Source organism: Zonotrichia albicollis, chromosome 6 (assembly GCF_047830755.1).
Source record: "Zonotrichia albicollis isolate bZonAlb1 chromosome 6, bZonAlb1.hap1, whole genome shotgun sequence".
Classification (NCBI taxonomy): Eukaryota; Metazoa; Chordata; class Aves; order Passeriformes; family Passerellidae; genus Zonotrichia; species Zonotrichia albicollis.
The window spans coordinates 56,065,074-56,081,269 of record NC_133824.1 but is presented as its reverse complement, the minus strand read 5'-3'; the positions used below and the strand labels follow the sequence as shown (position 1 = coordinate 56,081,269).

The window sequence follows — 16,196 nt, the reverse complement described above, 5'->3', positions numbered from 1 at the left end:
TTCTTGCAGGGCAGTGACACACACCAGGCTCCCTCTGCCCCACAGGGAATCCCCAGGTGAGGCTCCTGTGTCTGACAGGGAAAAGTGGCTCCTGCAGCCTGGCACGGGCTTCTGGAGTTTTCTGAGATCCCCAGTGAAGAGAGGAAATGATGGATCTGGCTCCATGTTCTCAGAAGGCTAATTTGTTATTTTATGATCTATATTATATTAAAGAGTACAATATATTCTTTATTATAATATACTATACTAAATATAGTATATATATATATATATACTTATACTATGGTATATATATAAGTACATATACTATAGTATATAAGTATATATAGTAGTATATATAGTATAAATGCACTTATACTGTATTAAACTATACTAAAGAATACATACAGGATACAGACAGAAGCTAAAGAATAATAATGAAAACTCCTGACTCTCTCCTCAGAGTGTGACACAGGCTGACAGTGAATGGTCATTAAGTCAAAACAATCACCTGTGGGTAAACAAGCTCCAACCACATTCCAAAGCAGCAAGCGCAGGAGAAGCAAATCAGATAATTATTGTTTTCCTTTTTCTCTGAGGCTTCTCAGCTTCCCAGGAGAAGAAATCCTGGCAAAGGGATTTTTCCAGGAAATATGACAGTGGCACAGGCACTGTGAAGGTTAATGAGGCATTGAGTAAATAGTGGGGAGAAGAGGAAAAAAATTGGGATTGCTAAAGAAGAAAGGAGCTGTTTTTTCTTGATATTAATCCAGAATGAGGAGCAGGGTTTAGAGCTGGCTCAGGAAGGCAGAGTTACCTGTGCTCTGCTCCTGGCAGAGGGAACACAAACAAGTTATTGGGATATAATATTCTCACTGATTAGGTAATAGCATGGCAAAGCAAGGAAAATATTTTATGGCAAACTTAAATAGCAGTGGATTCAGGTTCAGCAGGACAGGGGATTAAGAGAAGGGACTTCATCTGGTCAGGGTAGATAGTGGCCATTAACCTGTCCTCTGGAGGATGTGCTGAGCCTGAATAACAGGAGTGTATTTGTGTGTGTGTATGAGTTTCCCTAGCTTGTTTTTCTAATCTATTGTAGTCTCAAGCAATTCTTAAATTGTGGCTTCCTTCTTCCTTGCCTCACTCCCTCCCCCATCTGTTTTCCTTTAGTCTGCTTATGGGCTTATAAGTAGGAAATAGAATTAATCAACCGCTTACGCTATATTTGAAAAGGTGACATACCTAAATCTAATTATGCAGGAGAAGTTAATGAATGCCACCTCACTGGTGCATTGCCATCAGCAATGCCCACCCTATTTTCTTTGCATTTCCTACAGGGCCTGCAGTGTAGGCAGGAAAGGGGAAAACTATTCCATTCTAAATGCTGTAAAATGTAAATACTGTAAAATTAGACAGCCATATATTTTACTTTTCCTGGTAGCCAATTTGCAGGAAAGCAAGTGATACAAAATAATAATACTGTAATAAACCATCTCATCTATTGTTGTGAATTTAGAGTGCTCAAACTTAGATAAGATCTGTACTAATTAGAATGCTGCAGCCAAACCTTCCCTGCTACTGGTACAACACTGATAAATCCCAATGCAAATTTGTAAAAAAAGTGTTGATTCATTTCTTAAGTGCATCTTTTTTAAGCCATGCAGTTTTTTGGAAGTGTACTGGGATTTCTTTTGAAGCACATCTTGACTTTTAATAAATATATCAAAAGTACTTTAAAATATATCATAGCTAATTCTGCTCTCCCACAAATCCATCACTTTTTATTGCCTTTTAACTAATTCACCCTTTTCCACAGCCGAGAGGAAATAGTTTAAATCTCTTGATGGTATGTTTTTCTTTCAATTTTTTCTGGTTGTAAATGTTTAGGGGGAAAAAAAATCACCTAATATATCACTGTTAAAAGAAAGGACAGAAATGTGTTCCTCATGGCACCTTGGCTAACTGGACTGTAATATATCCAAAGATACCAGGTAAAAGGGCAATGCTGGGGCAGCTCACAGTGCACCAAGGTGATTGAGGAAACCAGTTCCTATGGCTGGCTGATTCCTGGGATGGAGAGGTGCAGGACTAAAATCCAGCCCTGACACAACCCTGGGATCTCACCTGGACTTTGTTTGCATTGCAATCTCTTGCATTTCTGCTGTTTCCTGTGAGCTCTTCTGGGCTGTTTGTGCAGGAAGAGAAATACCTGCAGGTCCAAGTGAGGTGCTTGGACCTTTAATTGCATTCAGTTAATGCTTGGCGAGTGTCCTATGATTTGCAAAAATCATCTGTTCCTTAATCCTCTTCAGTGCCAAGGGTTATTAGGAAGGGACTGCAAAGGAGATGAGAAATTGGAACATTTGTATGTTGTGGAATGAATGAGAGAATCCTCAAGTGGCTTAAGAATGATTGGAGTTTTTCTTTTAACCTGTGGTAACATTTGGATTATCAAAACAAGTGTTATAAAAATTGAAGATGACCTCTAGCTGAGCAATGCTTTCCCTTAAACCTTGGGAAAAAGCACAGAGAAATGACAGCAGGAGCTGACTGCTGCCCATTGCCACAGCACTGAGGTGGATGCACAGAACTCTGCTGGGGTTTAAGACACAGTCTGAGTGAGTTTCTTTTCTCATATGCACACCTAAGACTTATCTCCAAGGCACATGTGTGAGATTTCCCACTTTTTGCTCTCTGAAAACTTTGCAATCTGTTGCACAGTTCACAAGGGGAGGAGGAAAAGCTTTATTTCATGGAAAGGAGTGAGGCAATGAGTTAAGAGCTGTCATTTTGGGCTTGCCATCCTTGCTCTTAGTGCCCAGGCCGAATAGCTGCAGGGTTTCTGGGCTGCTGCAAACAGCATTAGCAGCTGGCTCTGAGCTGTGATGGACAGCTGATAGGTGTTTCACAAATGAGCTGCTCTGCATTGATGAAATCTCTGTGAGCCCAGCTCCAGCGGCTGGGAGGATGTGTGTGAGAGGGGAAGGGAAAATGTCAGCAAGATTGCTGGATGCACACGTTAATTTGCACTAATCTGTCTGGGAGGAGCTGTGCCTGCAGCTCTGCAGCCTGTGATGCACAGCGAGGAGCTGCCTTATCAGGCACGGAGCCACACGCTCCTGGCAGTGTTCCAGGGGCTTCTCATTGATCAAACAGGGGCTTGCACACAGGAAACAACTTTAAAGGGAGATATTGTATGCCAGGGAGCTTTAAAGTTACTCCTTTTCCCCGTAGTTATACAATTATGAATTCTGTAACGTGCACCGTGCTGCAGTACAATGACAGTAACACAATTTTGGTTCAGCTTGCAGATAAGATGTGGTGGGAGCTGAGATTTCCAGACTCAGACATGCTTCTGAGATATCACTGGGTTACCAAAGCTGCTTGATTTACGAGGAAGTTGGAGTAAAGCACGGGATACCTGGACTAATTACTGGAAGAAAGCAGCCCGAGGTGCTGATTAGCATCCAGCACCAGCTGGCAGGTGAGGAGGGAGCTCTCAGGGGGGATCAAAGGGCTGTGTTATCCATAGGGCTGTGTGTCCCTAAGGGCTGTGTTCCCTAAAGGGTGTGTTTCCTATAGGGCTGTGTTTCCCAAAGGGCTCTGTTATCTATAGGGCTGTGTTCCCTAAAGGGTGTGTTTCCTATAGGGCTGTGTGTCCCAAAGGGCTGTGTTATATAAAGGGCTCTGTGTCCCAAAAGGCTGTGTGTATCCCAAAAGGCCGTGTGTATCCAAAGGGCTGTGTTTCCTAAAAGTTTTTGTATCCCAAAGGGCTGTGTGTCCCAAAGGGCTGTGTTATATAAAGGACTCTGTGTCCCATAGGGCTGTGTGTGTCCCAAAAGGCCGTGTGTATCCAAAGGGCTGTGTTTCCTAAAAGTTTTTGTGTCCCAAAGGGCTGTATTTCCTACACATCCTAAATCAAGACAGAGCTGTTGAAGTAGTTGCACTTCCCCAGCTGCTTGGCTGTCCTCGGTTTGTCCGGAGGAAAGTTCCTCAAGCGCTTTCTGTCCAAAAAGTGAGGTTAAAAAACAAGCAGTCATTTCCTTTTAACTACAAAATAATTTTCCACCGTTACTTTTAAAATGACTGCAGCTTTGACTGGCTGGTAGAAATCAGAGGCCCATGCTTTATGCAGGAGGATTATTTATTTATTTTAAAAACAAAATCAAGGCTGTCTGCGATTTGGATCTAATTTCACATTTATTTTTCATAGTTTGTTTGCTTAGTAGCTCTGCAGTAAAGCAGTGATTAGTTAAATCAGTTATACATAAATTCAAAGACTTGCTCTTCATTTTAGATGTTCGGACTTAATTGGATTTAAATCAGATTAAAAAGTGACTTCTGAGGGAAAAATACCCCCAAGCATGCAAAGAGGGTTGCTTTTTTTAACTTATCACATAAATGGCAATAGAGATTTCTATCTTTATAACATTTATTCCCTCTTACAGCTTACAATTCTCTTTAACTTTTAAAGAAAATACTTATGTATTAAAATATTAGCAGGGCAGAGTAGGAGGAAGCCGCTGACATTTCTTTCTCAGACTACCCTGTTTTCTACTCCAGAGTATTTCCTTTAGATTGTAATGAAATTTAAAACCTAAATGTTATGAAAGGAGGTCATTCTATGATTTTGTTTAGCATATTAATTGCTGTGAAAATCACATATTAAAACCATGGAAAAGACTTGGTGTTCCTCAGGAGATGCCCGGCTAGATGTAGACAGCTTCTCCCTTGGGTTTGGGGACTGTCAGGGGTTTGATGCAGGCTGGGGCCATGAATGGAAAGAGGAATTTCTGGGTGATGAAGAGCAGGGTTGGGAGGGTTGGATGCAGATGGAGATGGTGCATTTTGAGTGCCATGGGAGTAGCTTGGCATAACCAGAAGTAACATCTGTGAAGCCAGCAGACAAATATCCTTGCAAAGGAGCAGAGCACAACTCAGTTCCCACTGTCAAGCACAATTTATGATGTAGGTCAGTAGCATTCTGCTGCCTGGCCTTTTTCCTAAATTTTTGCATTTTTTGATAGGCATTTGGGCAAATGAGGCTCCTGCAGGGGCAGCAATCTGCAGCTCTGCAGCCTCCTCATGATGCAGACAATTGGGAGTTGATGCAGAGGCAGGTCCTTCACCACATGCAAGGCAGGGGAAGGCACAGCTTTGGGGGACAGAGCAGAGATTTGGATTCAGATAACTCCCCATCTGGACTGATACAAGGCTGGGGAATTCAAGTTATCTCCCCCAAAAGCTGTATTTTCCAGGGGGTTGACAGAGGCAGAAGGAATAGCAACTGCTGGCTCCAAATGCCTCTGCTCATCTTCCCCATCAATTATTTACACAAGAAAGATTTACATGAAAATTAATAATTGAATTTTGAATTGCTGCTTTACATCAATAATGAAATAGTTGTGCCAAATACAAACAGATAAAGAGAACAGCATAAGAAACCATTGTTAATACACAAAAGGAAAAGTAATATTTTAATGAAACTATAAAGCTTATTACTGCTTTATGGCAGAGGGTTACTGTCAGTGACCTAGAACACACAGCTTTATATGCCAAAAGTGAAACCTCCTGTTTAATCTAAGTGATTTTGGCATATTAAAAGTGTAATCGTAAGTGGTTTTGGCATATTAAAAGTGTGAGCTGGATTCTGCTGGATTCCATAATCAAGTAATTTTTGGTATCAAAATAAGTTTAAAAATAAAAAAAATATTTTATTAGGTAAATTTTTACAGCTTTTAATACAAGTTGTCTTTCAGGTGTGAACATCCAAAAGTATCATGGTAGACATGAAATTTCAATATTGTAACTATTTCAATATTATTTTATATTATTATATATTTACATTATTCAATACTATTTTTTTAAACCAATTTTGTCAGGTATATTTCTGGAGAAAAGAGGCTGAGTCTGAGACTTAGCCTACAAAAACCTATTCAGTTGTTAAGATTCAAATTTTTGTCAATTGCTATAATTTTATCATTAAGGTAAAAATGCTGGGGTGAAGGCATTGGTGTGCTTCTTGAAATGCTGTAACTCAAACTTTAGCTTCTTTCTCCCCCACCCCAAGGTAAATTTCCAAGGCTTCTGTCCAGAAACAGGAATTTGGAAAGCATGGAGAATAAACAACCTGTAAGCATCAAAATCTGCAAGTAAGTAAAATGAACTCATTATTTATTTGAGTAACATGATGTATGTGTTAGATATAGAATTTCTGAATGCTTGGTGATGAGAAAACTGCAAACTGAGTCAGATACAGCACTGACCTGGAAAGCACTGAGACCCTGCACTATATGTGATAAGTACAAGTGCTTTTCTAACTTTATTTACTTTTAACTTGCTGGTCAGTCCTTTCAAAATCTTCTGTGATAGAATCAGCTCCTAAAGTGTACTGTGGCCTACATCTATGAATTTAAAGAAAGGAAATGGTAAGCATGACAAAATAACTTTTATAATGTTTAAAGTTATGCACTGCTCTGCTCCTTGACCTGCTCCAGCTCCTTCACTTAAGGTTGTTTTCATTTTGATGTAGATTTCTCTTGCCATTTCCCTTCTGTGTTTCACCAGACTGCTACCTGAAGTGAATTTAGGGGGAAGACAAGCATAAAGTCAATTCCACTTGCTGTAATTCCCCAGATTTTAAAAGGGAAAGACATTTATTTAATTTGCCTTGCAACCTATGAGCTCATGGGGTTCATTAATTTCTCAAGAAGTAAATAAGTTCCGCTGGTTTGTTCTCCAATTTATCACTTTTTGTCTGTTTCCATTTTAGCTGGTAACTCAACCTCTCCCTCTTGCTTTTGGTAGGGTGGGGCGTGGAAATGTTAGATTTAGAAGATAATCAGCCTGCGTTTTTATCTCTACTTAAAATAGTAGAATGGAAAATTATCTTATCTCCATAAATTGCTATTTTTTCACTTAGTCAATTATTTTATCACCCAAAGCAGATGCCACACAAAGAACCGTGGTTGGGAGGCATATAGTTATTTATCTCGGTCAAAGTGTCTCAGTTAAAAAGCTGTCAGTAGGAGATAATAATAATAATAAATACACATGGCATTTGGCTAGAAGAATACAAGATTATACTCAACAGAAACACATTTCTAAAAGAATAATTGTAGCTAATTAGAAATCTCCAGTTATGCTTAGAGTTGTAAGAAAGTGAAATCAAATTTAATTATGCAAGGTCCCAGTTGTGCCAAAGGTGTTATAAAAAATATCTTTATGGAGACATTCAGTATAACAAACTGGCTGCTGTTGTTATTAGCATGCTCAGTTGCACATTTTCTTAATATTAGTTTAAAGTTTAATGATGGTGTTTGTAGGACTAATTACCAAGAATCTGCACTGCACTCACTGGGATAGTCACCCAAAAGGCTCACATTTTTGCAATGTTATGTTATTGGTGGCTCCAGAATATCTTTGACTAAATCCTTTATATTCTGGTACTTAAAAGTGGATCTGTGATCGTGCCCACAGGTGCTTTGGGTGCACAAACAGTGAGTTAAACAGCTGCTCCCTCTGCGTGCTGGCAGGGGATTGCTGGCCAGCATCAGGGTTTGCTGGGATGAGTGCAGCACTGCTCTGGGACAAAGTCAGGGAAAGATTGGTTATCTTGGATGATAGGAAATGTGGGTAAAGAGGACACACAGTAGCCATACATGTTTTCTGACAACCAGTTGTCCAGGCATGCTTAGGAGGAAAGCTTATTATTCATAGTAACTCCAGATAAAAACCTTAATACAGCTTTTAATACAGGCTGTCTATCAGGTGTGAACATCCAAAAGTATCATGGTAGACACAAAATTTCGATATTTTAATATTGCTTTTAATATTAACAGTGAAAATATCATGCATCTCCTCCCTGAAGGAAAGGATTTTGGCTGGGCAGAGCTAACAGTGAACCAAGGGCTTTTTCAGTAGCACTCACTGTGCCTTGAGCAGGGGAGTCATTCTGTCACCCAGTAAAAACAGATCTTAGGTACCCATGGAGGAGCAGTGATCATGAGAAAAATGCTGTGATGTTAGAGGGATGTGGGAAGATTTGATGTAAAGGAACCCTGCTGATCTTGGAATTGACACAGAATCAGGAATGGGTTTTGGATGAGGCTGGGCAGTCCAAACCATTTTCCCCTTCTTTTCTGGCAGCTCAGTTCCCCACTGCAGCCCCTCTGCAGGTGACATGGGTAAATGAAGCTTTCAAATTCATGCAAGTCTTCCCAATGAATTTTTTCAAGCCCTGCAAGGTTAAGTCTTTTCTTCTCTGTTACAAGAGCATTTCTTTCCAAGAGCACCATTTTCCTCTCAGCCCCAGAGATTACTTTCCTGCCAGCAAAGATCCTCCTGGTCACCACCAGGTGGTTTTGTCCTTGAGCCAGCTGGCCTGACACACTGGGACCCTCTCTCTTCTTCCCCACCCACACAAGGCAAGCATCCCTATTCCCACAGCTCCTCTCCCCACAGGATCACAGTGAAAGAAGGAGAAAGGCTGGACACGCCCAGATCCCTCCATCTTGCTCCCCTGAATCCCCATTCTAAAAACCCCAAAATCTACTCTTTCACCTTGTGGTAAATTCACTATCATTCTACTTAACTGTCATGGCTTGCAGATCTTCATCTAAGGTTGGTAACTTGCTCCACGGGTCATAATCAAAACCACAGGCGTTTTGGGCTCTGTGCCAGGGGCTCTGAGATCCCTATAAGGGGTCTGGGCTGCTCAGGACAGCCAGAGTGATGTCCTGGGTCCTGACAAGCTGGGGAGTGGCAGGAGGAACAGGAACACTGAGTTCCATGGGCACTCACCTGACACGTGGCACTGAGCTCCTCTGCAGTGCTGCAGAGTGCAGCCAGGGCTGAGCACTTTGTTTTAGTGTCTGTGATCTCCATGCAGCTCAAAGGTGCCTCTCACAGTCTCTGTGGTCATGATGACTCTGAGATGTGTTGGTCTCTTTTCTTAGCTTGGCAGCTGAAGGAGGAGTCAGGATTCTTCTGTTCTGCTTTTCAAGGTTTATTTTATGTTTATCTGTACTATTCTTTCTCTGATCTGCTGAGGTCTCTCCAGCAGGTTGGGTTGAAGCACACTGACCACCTTCAGGGCAGTGTTATCTTTTTATACTAAAAATTACATGTACTTTATTTACAATAATGTTCCAATACTTATTACCTGTGTTAGACAGTCCGTCTCTACTCTAAACTAATCTAAAACTCTCAACATCACCTAGAAGATGGAGGTTAAGAAGAAGAAAGAAGGACAAGGCACGCCTAAAGCTCTCTATCTTGCCTTCTGAATTCTCATTTTAAAAACTCAAAATTCTCCTTTTCTATCTTGTAACAAACTATCATTCTGCTTAAACTTTGATGGCTCGTGAATCTTCATATAAGGTTGGCGATTGTTTTTTCTAAGGGCTAAAATCAAAGGCACAGGTGTTTGTGACTCTGTGCCCAGGTCTCTGAGCTCTCTGTCGGGGTCTCGAGTCCTCCAGGGCAGCCAGAGGAATTTCTTGGGTTCCCACAGGTACCTTAAAGAGGCAGGAGCTGTGCTGTGTGTCTCAGCTCTGTCATGTTCCTGGGCTTTGTGCTCTGGCAGGGGAGGCAGCCAGAGAAAGGCAGCACAGCACTCAAGGGTTTGTCCCAGTGGATCTGCAGGCACTACTGGAAAAGGAGTCATTCCTGCTACTGGCAACAACCTGGGATGGGATTCACCCCTCTCCACCTCAGACACCTGTGCTCTATATGCATTTGCAGCTGAACTGGACACTCCAGGCTTCCCTTATCAGTTCATGGAAGTCATTATCTATTTTTAGGCATGAGTCACCTGTCCTATTTTAGCTCTCTATTTTAGTGCATGATGAATTGCATGATGTCCATTAACAATTCAGGAGAGAGTCTAATCCAAGTAGCTCAGATGTGGACCTCTTAATTGATTTATTTGGATCAGTTCTACCCCATCTGCCTAGGTGTTTAAAGCACTGGGTGTCTTCCAAGGTTGAAACTGAGGCAAACAGTGAGAGAGGCAGTGCAGAAAGGACTTCTGCTTTCTTTGCCCAGAGAGCAGCATATTTTCAGGTATGACTTTGGCAGCTGAGCACTTGAATTGGCTGTGGTCGTTTTGTACTGTCACAAGTACCATTGGTCCTTGTCTAGGAGCAGTTTGGTCTCCATCTGTACAAGCTCCATCTAGCCTGAAAAAGAAAAGGACTTGCAGTTGCCTTCCCGCTCAATATCTGCTGTTTTATGGGCAAATTCCTTCCCCTCCCTTGCCCTGTCCCACCCTCCTTTTCCTTATGGCTCTGTGTCTGGGCTGCCCTTGCTGCAGCCAGACCTGGCAATTCTCTGTAACTCCTCTCAGGCTGCTGACCTTCCCTACCTCTGGTATTTTTTGGGGTCCCCAGGAGAAAGGAGGAATTGAGAATCTGATTCCATGTTCTTAGAAGGCTAATTTATTATTTTATGCACTTACATTATATTAAAGCGTACTATACTAAAGAACAGGGAAAGTATATAGACAGAAGGTTACAAAGAATGATAATGAAAACTTGGGACTGCTTCCAGAGTCCCAACACAGCTGGATGGTGATTGGTCATTAAATAAAAACAATTCACATATTGGATAAACAATCTCCAGCCACATTCCAAAGCAGCAAAACAAGGGAGAAGCAAATAAGAGCATATTGTTTTCTTTTTTTTCTCTGAGGCTTCCCGGCTTCCCAGAAGAAATCCTGGAGAAGGGATTTTTCAGAAAATAAGACAGTGCCACTTACCCTTTGCTGAAACAAAGTTCTCTGGCACAGGTCTAATGATGTCATGAGCTCTGAGATCTGCCATTCCTAAACTCAGTCTGAGTACCTGTTCTAAACTGGAATATCTATGCACTTACACACAGAGGATGGGTTTCCTCTCTTGCCACCTAGCCCAGTGAATCCTGCCTGGACTGAGGACACTGAGTTACTCTTTGTTCTCTCACCATTTACATTTTGTTTCCAGGCTGTCATTCCAAGATGATAGATGATAATTTAATTCATAGCAGATGAACTTGGCCTGTGATGAATTGCAGAGGCTTTGGAAAAAGGGAGAATGTTGAACTTCATGGATAGGATTTCTTCTCTATGGGAGAAGTCCAGGGATGTGTAGGATGCAGAGGATCCACTTTGTGACACTGATAAGCACCAGTTCAGAGTATGTGTCCAGCTGTTACATCAGAGCACAGCAGTGATGCAAGCTTCCTGTTCCAGTGCAAGAGGATCCTGTAGGATCTCCTATAACAGGGAGTGCTGCTATGTTTCATGTCCCAGGACTCTGATTCTCAGTAATCCTTCTTGGTGTAAGGAGAAAAGAGCACACACAGTGGGTTTTTAGCTATATCAGTTACTGTACATCTAAAATGTGTCCTGATTCCAGAAGAATGTTAGATAGCATAAAATACATGAAATGCAAGTCATTTGGCACACTTAGGGAGCTCTGTCCTACAGTTCTCTCCCCTTCTGCCTCTCTTGTTGCTAATGAAACAGCTGCTTTTTGGTTTCAGGCTTTAACCTATTTTTGGAATCCTTTTATGCTGTTGGCCCTTTGAAATGCATGAATTGCTATGAAAGAAAGCCAGTGTCATTGCTGGGAGGCACAAGGAAGGCCTATAGGTGAGCTCATGTCTAGTGATGAGAGACTGTCTCACCTTTTCATCCCCTCCTTTATTTCTATAAAGCGACCCAGTTCCCCATGGCACATGGTTCTATGCCTTTTCTGCTTTTATTTAAGCATTACAATTGTGTCAGCCGCAACCCTTCATTAGCACAGCACCTGCAGGTAACTCCCTCCTTTGGGGGAATTGTTTTCCATATCTAGGCCCCTGTTCCCACTGCAGGAATGTGCTGGCCCAAAGTAGAAAAGGAGGTGGAGGAGCTTGGTTTCCAAGGAAAAAAGCTGGAGAACAGTGCAGAAAGAAGGAAGCTGTGAAGGAAATAGAGGGCAAGTGGAAGGTAGTATCTATTTATTGGACAAGAACCAAACCTTGTTTCTGTGAGTGGCTGTGCTCTCAGTGGGATGCCATTTTGCTACTGTGCAGCAGGATTCCACTGGAGGCTTGGCAAGTAGAGTATGCCATCATCTGAAGAGTCAGGTTATCCTCATGGCTGAGTGTCCTGGTTCAGGGCAAATTTTGGAGAGAACCCCCAAAGGGGCTCCTCTAGGAAAGCAGATTCATTTGGCCCTTCTCCCAACTAGTCTAGGAGAAACTACCTCCTTGGAGAAAAGTGGAAAAACCCTGTTTATTAAACAATAAAACCTAAACAATACTAAACACTAAAATCCCTTGCTGCTCCAAGAGAGATGACAGACTGAGAAAGTCTCTCCCCGGGGTGCAGCTCAGCTCCCTCAGGCTCTGCTCAGTCCCTCAGTGCTGGAAATGTCGCGGGCCAGGCCCGGCCTGGTGGGCCTCAGGTGCAGCTGCCGGTGCTGCCCTGGGTGTTCAGGCCAGAGCAGGTTAAACAGGGCCAAAGAAAACGGAAAAACCCCCACAGCCCAGGGAACTTCTTTGCCTCAGCTGGCTAAACTAACTAAAGCAAAGGAGAGCTCTGTCCTGCTGTCTGTCCATCCGCAGACAACACAGTCCAGGAGTAGGAATGTGGAGGAGTGAGTGCAGTGTCTGAAAACAAACTGCTGCTTCTTCCCTCCCCCTTCACTCTCTGGAACAAGGCTTAAAGGTTCAAAACTTATTATGCAGCATAAACAGAACAGAGGACTGGGGATAAAAGCATCATAAAGTCAACCCAGGACACTGAGGATGCAAATCCAGGATCACTGAGTTGGTGTACACTCCCATCTGCCCAGCACCAGCACAGGTGTGACTTTAAATGTGATTTAAATCATTGCATTGCTTCATTAGGTATTTACCATCTACAATTAATTAATTCAGCACTAAACTGTTGTCATTATAGTATAAGAGTTCCATTGTCAGTACATTGCACGGGTTCCATATTGTTAGAATTTCATACCTCCTTGGTGTTTCTTGTAGGCAGCTGCTCCTCTAGGCACTGACTCCAGTTCCCACCAATCCACCCTTTTATAACACTCTTCTTATTGGCTACAAGTATGGCCTGTTAACATCAGCCTGCTCCTAAGCTTTAGTACTTGGTCCAGCTGCAACTCCTTAGGGGATAAGATTACATTCTATACCACCTTCATTTACCCATACTGTACTCCCTACACTAAACCAGCTTAAGCAGCAGCTCCTTCTGGGATTTGCACTTTGTAGGCTGGAGGCCTGTTTGTGTTCCAGCTCCACACAAATGAGCATGCTGTGGTTAACTGAAGGTGTGAAGAATCATACCTCGTGTCTTGGTTGCAGAGTTAGCTCCTTCCTTACTCCTTCCTTTTAAAGGCCAAGCTGAACTCAGCTCATTTTGGATGATTAAAAAAAGGAGTTTTTATTTTTGTTCTCTGGTTTCTGAGTTTTCTCCTGAAAAAATGTTTTTGATCTGATCAAACAATTTTGTCCTTTCCAGACAGACCTTTATTCTCACTGCTGCATCCATTTCTGCCTTGAGGCAGTGAAGAGAGCTCCTGTTTGCTCTGCATCCCTGCACAGTTCCACTGAAATTGAATCATCTCCAATGTATCTGCTAAACCCTGGCTAAAGACAAGAAGGTCTGAACACAGCAAGGTTTGGCTTTCTTCCTTATGGTTGAAAAATGTGGTTTGAATTCTGTTCTACAGAGAAGAGCCCTGCATGTAGTATTGCATAGATGGCAGATATCTGCCATTCCTCCCCTGCTCAAAATACAGTCACCTATTACACCTGTACACCTTGTGTTCTTAGGACACAGCAGGCCATGAAGTTTAGGAAGCACATTTTGTTAAACGGAGCATGGTTAAGGAGGTAGATGGTTGGGAAAAATAATTCTCACTAAGTTTGTAAGTATTAATTCCTATCTGTTGTTCCTGCCCTTATTTTTTTTTAGGAAAAAGTCAGGCATTTGCTTTCACATCATATTGCAGTTGAAAATACAGTGTTAAAATAGTGTTGGTTGTCTGGAAAGGATGGCCTAATGGAAGTGATGGATGGGAGCAGCTGGAGAGATAGTGAACATGTCTGTGACTTCTGAAATTAATAACCATGGTATAAAATAAGTTTTGTGGTTTTATAATCATGTATTTGACCCTGTCCCCAGCAGTAACTCTCCTTTGTGTCACACTTAAAGATGCTTCCATTTGGCTTTAACCTGTTGAAAAACGTGAAGGAGACCACAAAAACCAGCAAACCCCCAGGATTGTCCCACACAGCAAAGGACTGGGGCAGCACAGGACAGGAATGGGACAAGGCACCATCCCACACCAACCATATGTGTAAAATTGGAGGCAAAACAACAATAAAGACAACAAATAGTGGTGCTGCACTTCTTTGATGCCTCTTGGAGGCTGAATAAACCCATACTTGGTGTTGCCCTGCAACAAAATCCAGAGGAAAAGACCAGATCCTGCTCCTTCTAACAGTGTCAGAATAACTGCAACCAGTACAGAACCATTTTATAAAACCCCATCAGCTCCCAGTTTCAGTCCCCACTCTGAGTTTAATAGGCTTGCTCATCCTTTCAGAAAAATTTTATTCTGGTATGACTGTCAAAACCAATGGTGAGAGCAGAGCATCAGATGGAGTCCATGAACTTTGAGTCTGCCAGAATGCAAAATACCAGGTCCTCAGGTAAACTCTGGGCAGGTTAGGTAATAGCAGTGGTGTTAGCCTGATTTAAAATTTTATTTGAGCCTTTGTTTAATAGTTTTCTTTCAGAGCAGGCTGCTTTTCATTACCATTTAAAATAGATATTACCACCATAGTTAATAACTTTCATGCTTTTTTTACCCTCCAGCAACTTTATTATTTATTCTTAAATTATAAATGTTCTGCTTTTCTCTGGCATGCCTTTTTTTTTATTCTTTTCCCTAGAACTCAGTAATGAAGTACCCAGGAGAAATTGTGGAAGGAAGAAGCAATGGAGCTGAGAGTGAGCACCAACCTGGTCAGCAGATCAGAAGTTATGTTCAGCTCCCAGCATCCTGCCTGTCAGCCTGGAATGCTGCTGGAAATTCCATGCAGTTGTGCTGCCTTCACAGCAAAGCCTCCAGCCAGATGAAATTTGTAGGTGTGAGGAGTCTGTGCTGGGTGGAAACACCTGGAATACTGCAGGTACCTCTTGGTTGAAGAACAAGCATCCACAAATAAATGTAATTTTGAATTGTCCCATTGACTGACCAACAGCCCCTTTCCTGTTGGGGCTCAGCAGTGCTGCTCTTCCCTGCACAGACACCGTGTAGGCTGAAAATTAAATGAGAAGACAAATCACCTTAAACATACAGTGTTCCCTACAGGTTTGTGTTTATGCAACAGAGAGAGCCAAGGAGAAGATATGACCCATGTACTCTGGTTATAGAGCTATCATCTTATGGAAATTTAATGGTTTGGTAATCCTAGGTTCTCCTTTGGGACTCTGGCCTATGTCTGTGTTGATATTTGAACCTGCAGGAGCTGAGGCCTAAACCAAGTTCTTCAAACAAAATGCCATAACATTGCCAAGGCAAAGGGAATAACTGTGGTGGAAGATACACGGAAAAGCAAATTCAGTGAGTAGAGAAGTTGTAGCTACTCAGGCATGCGAAGGGAAGAACATTCACTGAAAAAGCAGAGTGGAACTCTCCTCCATTTAAATGTACTCACTGACTGAAGTGGGAATCCAGAGGAATTTTCCTTCAGATATAACAAGAACATTTTGATATATGGAAATGATGTCTCCAACACAAAAATAGCTGGTTCTTCTCTACTATTCCTGCATCAATAAAGCTGCTATTGAACCTTTTGTGTTTATTCAAAGATCAGCAAAACTTACTAGGAGCCAGGAATTACTTAATAATAACAGAATAAGTGTGACTAAGTAAAAAAGGCCCAAAAGAGAGCTCAGAAAGCTAAAAATACAATTAAAGGGAGATGATTAGAAACCACTGAATGATATTAAAAAGTGGTAAAGCATTGGTTTTGGAGCAGAAAACCTTTCTGACAGAAATACCAGTATAAGTTTACAAAAGCTGTTTACTACACAAAATGCTGGAAGCATTGATGAAATAGCCAAATTTATGGAATCACTAGAAATTCAGTGCAAGCCAGAAAAATTGTTTGGTGAGAGTCCTCCAAGAAATGCATGCCATTTCTAACTCCTGTTAGTGCTGGGTGCT

General features: G+C 41.9%; 1 long non-coding RNA gene across 1 annotated transcript; it reads left to right on the top strand.

The window, feature by feature from the left end:
• The first annotated feature begins 505 nt into the window (after positions 1–505).
• On the top strand, positions 506–15,309 carry LOC102072549 (uncharacterized). Its single transcript, XR_271461.4, has 4 exons — positions 506–3,466; positions 6,053–6,134; positions 13,478–13,635; positions 14,917–15,309. It is a non-coding gene; the product is annotated as an uncharacterized LOC102072549 (long non-coding RNA).
• Positions 15,310–16,196: the final 887 nt, after the last annotated feature.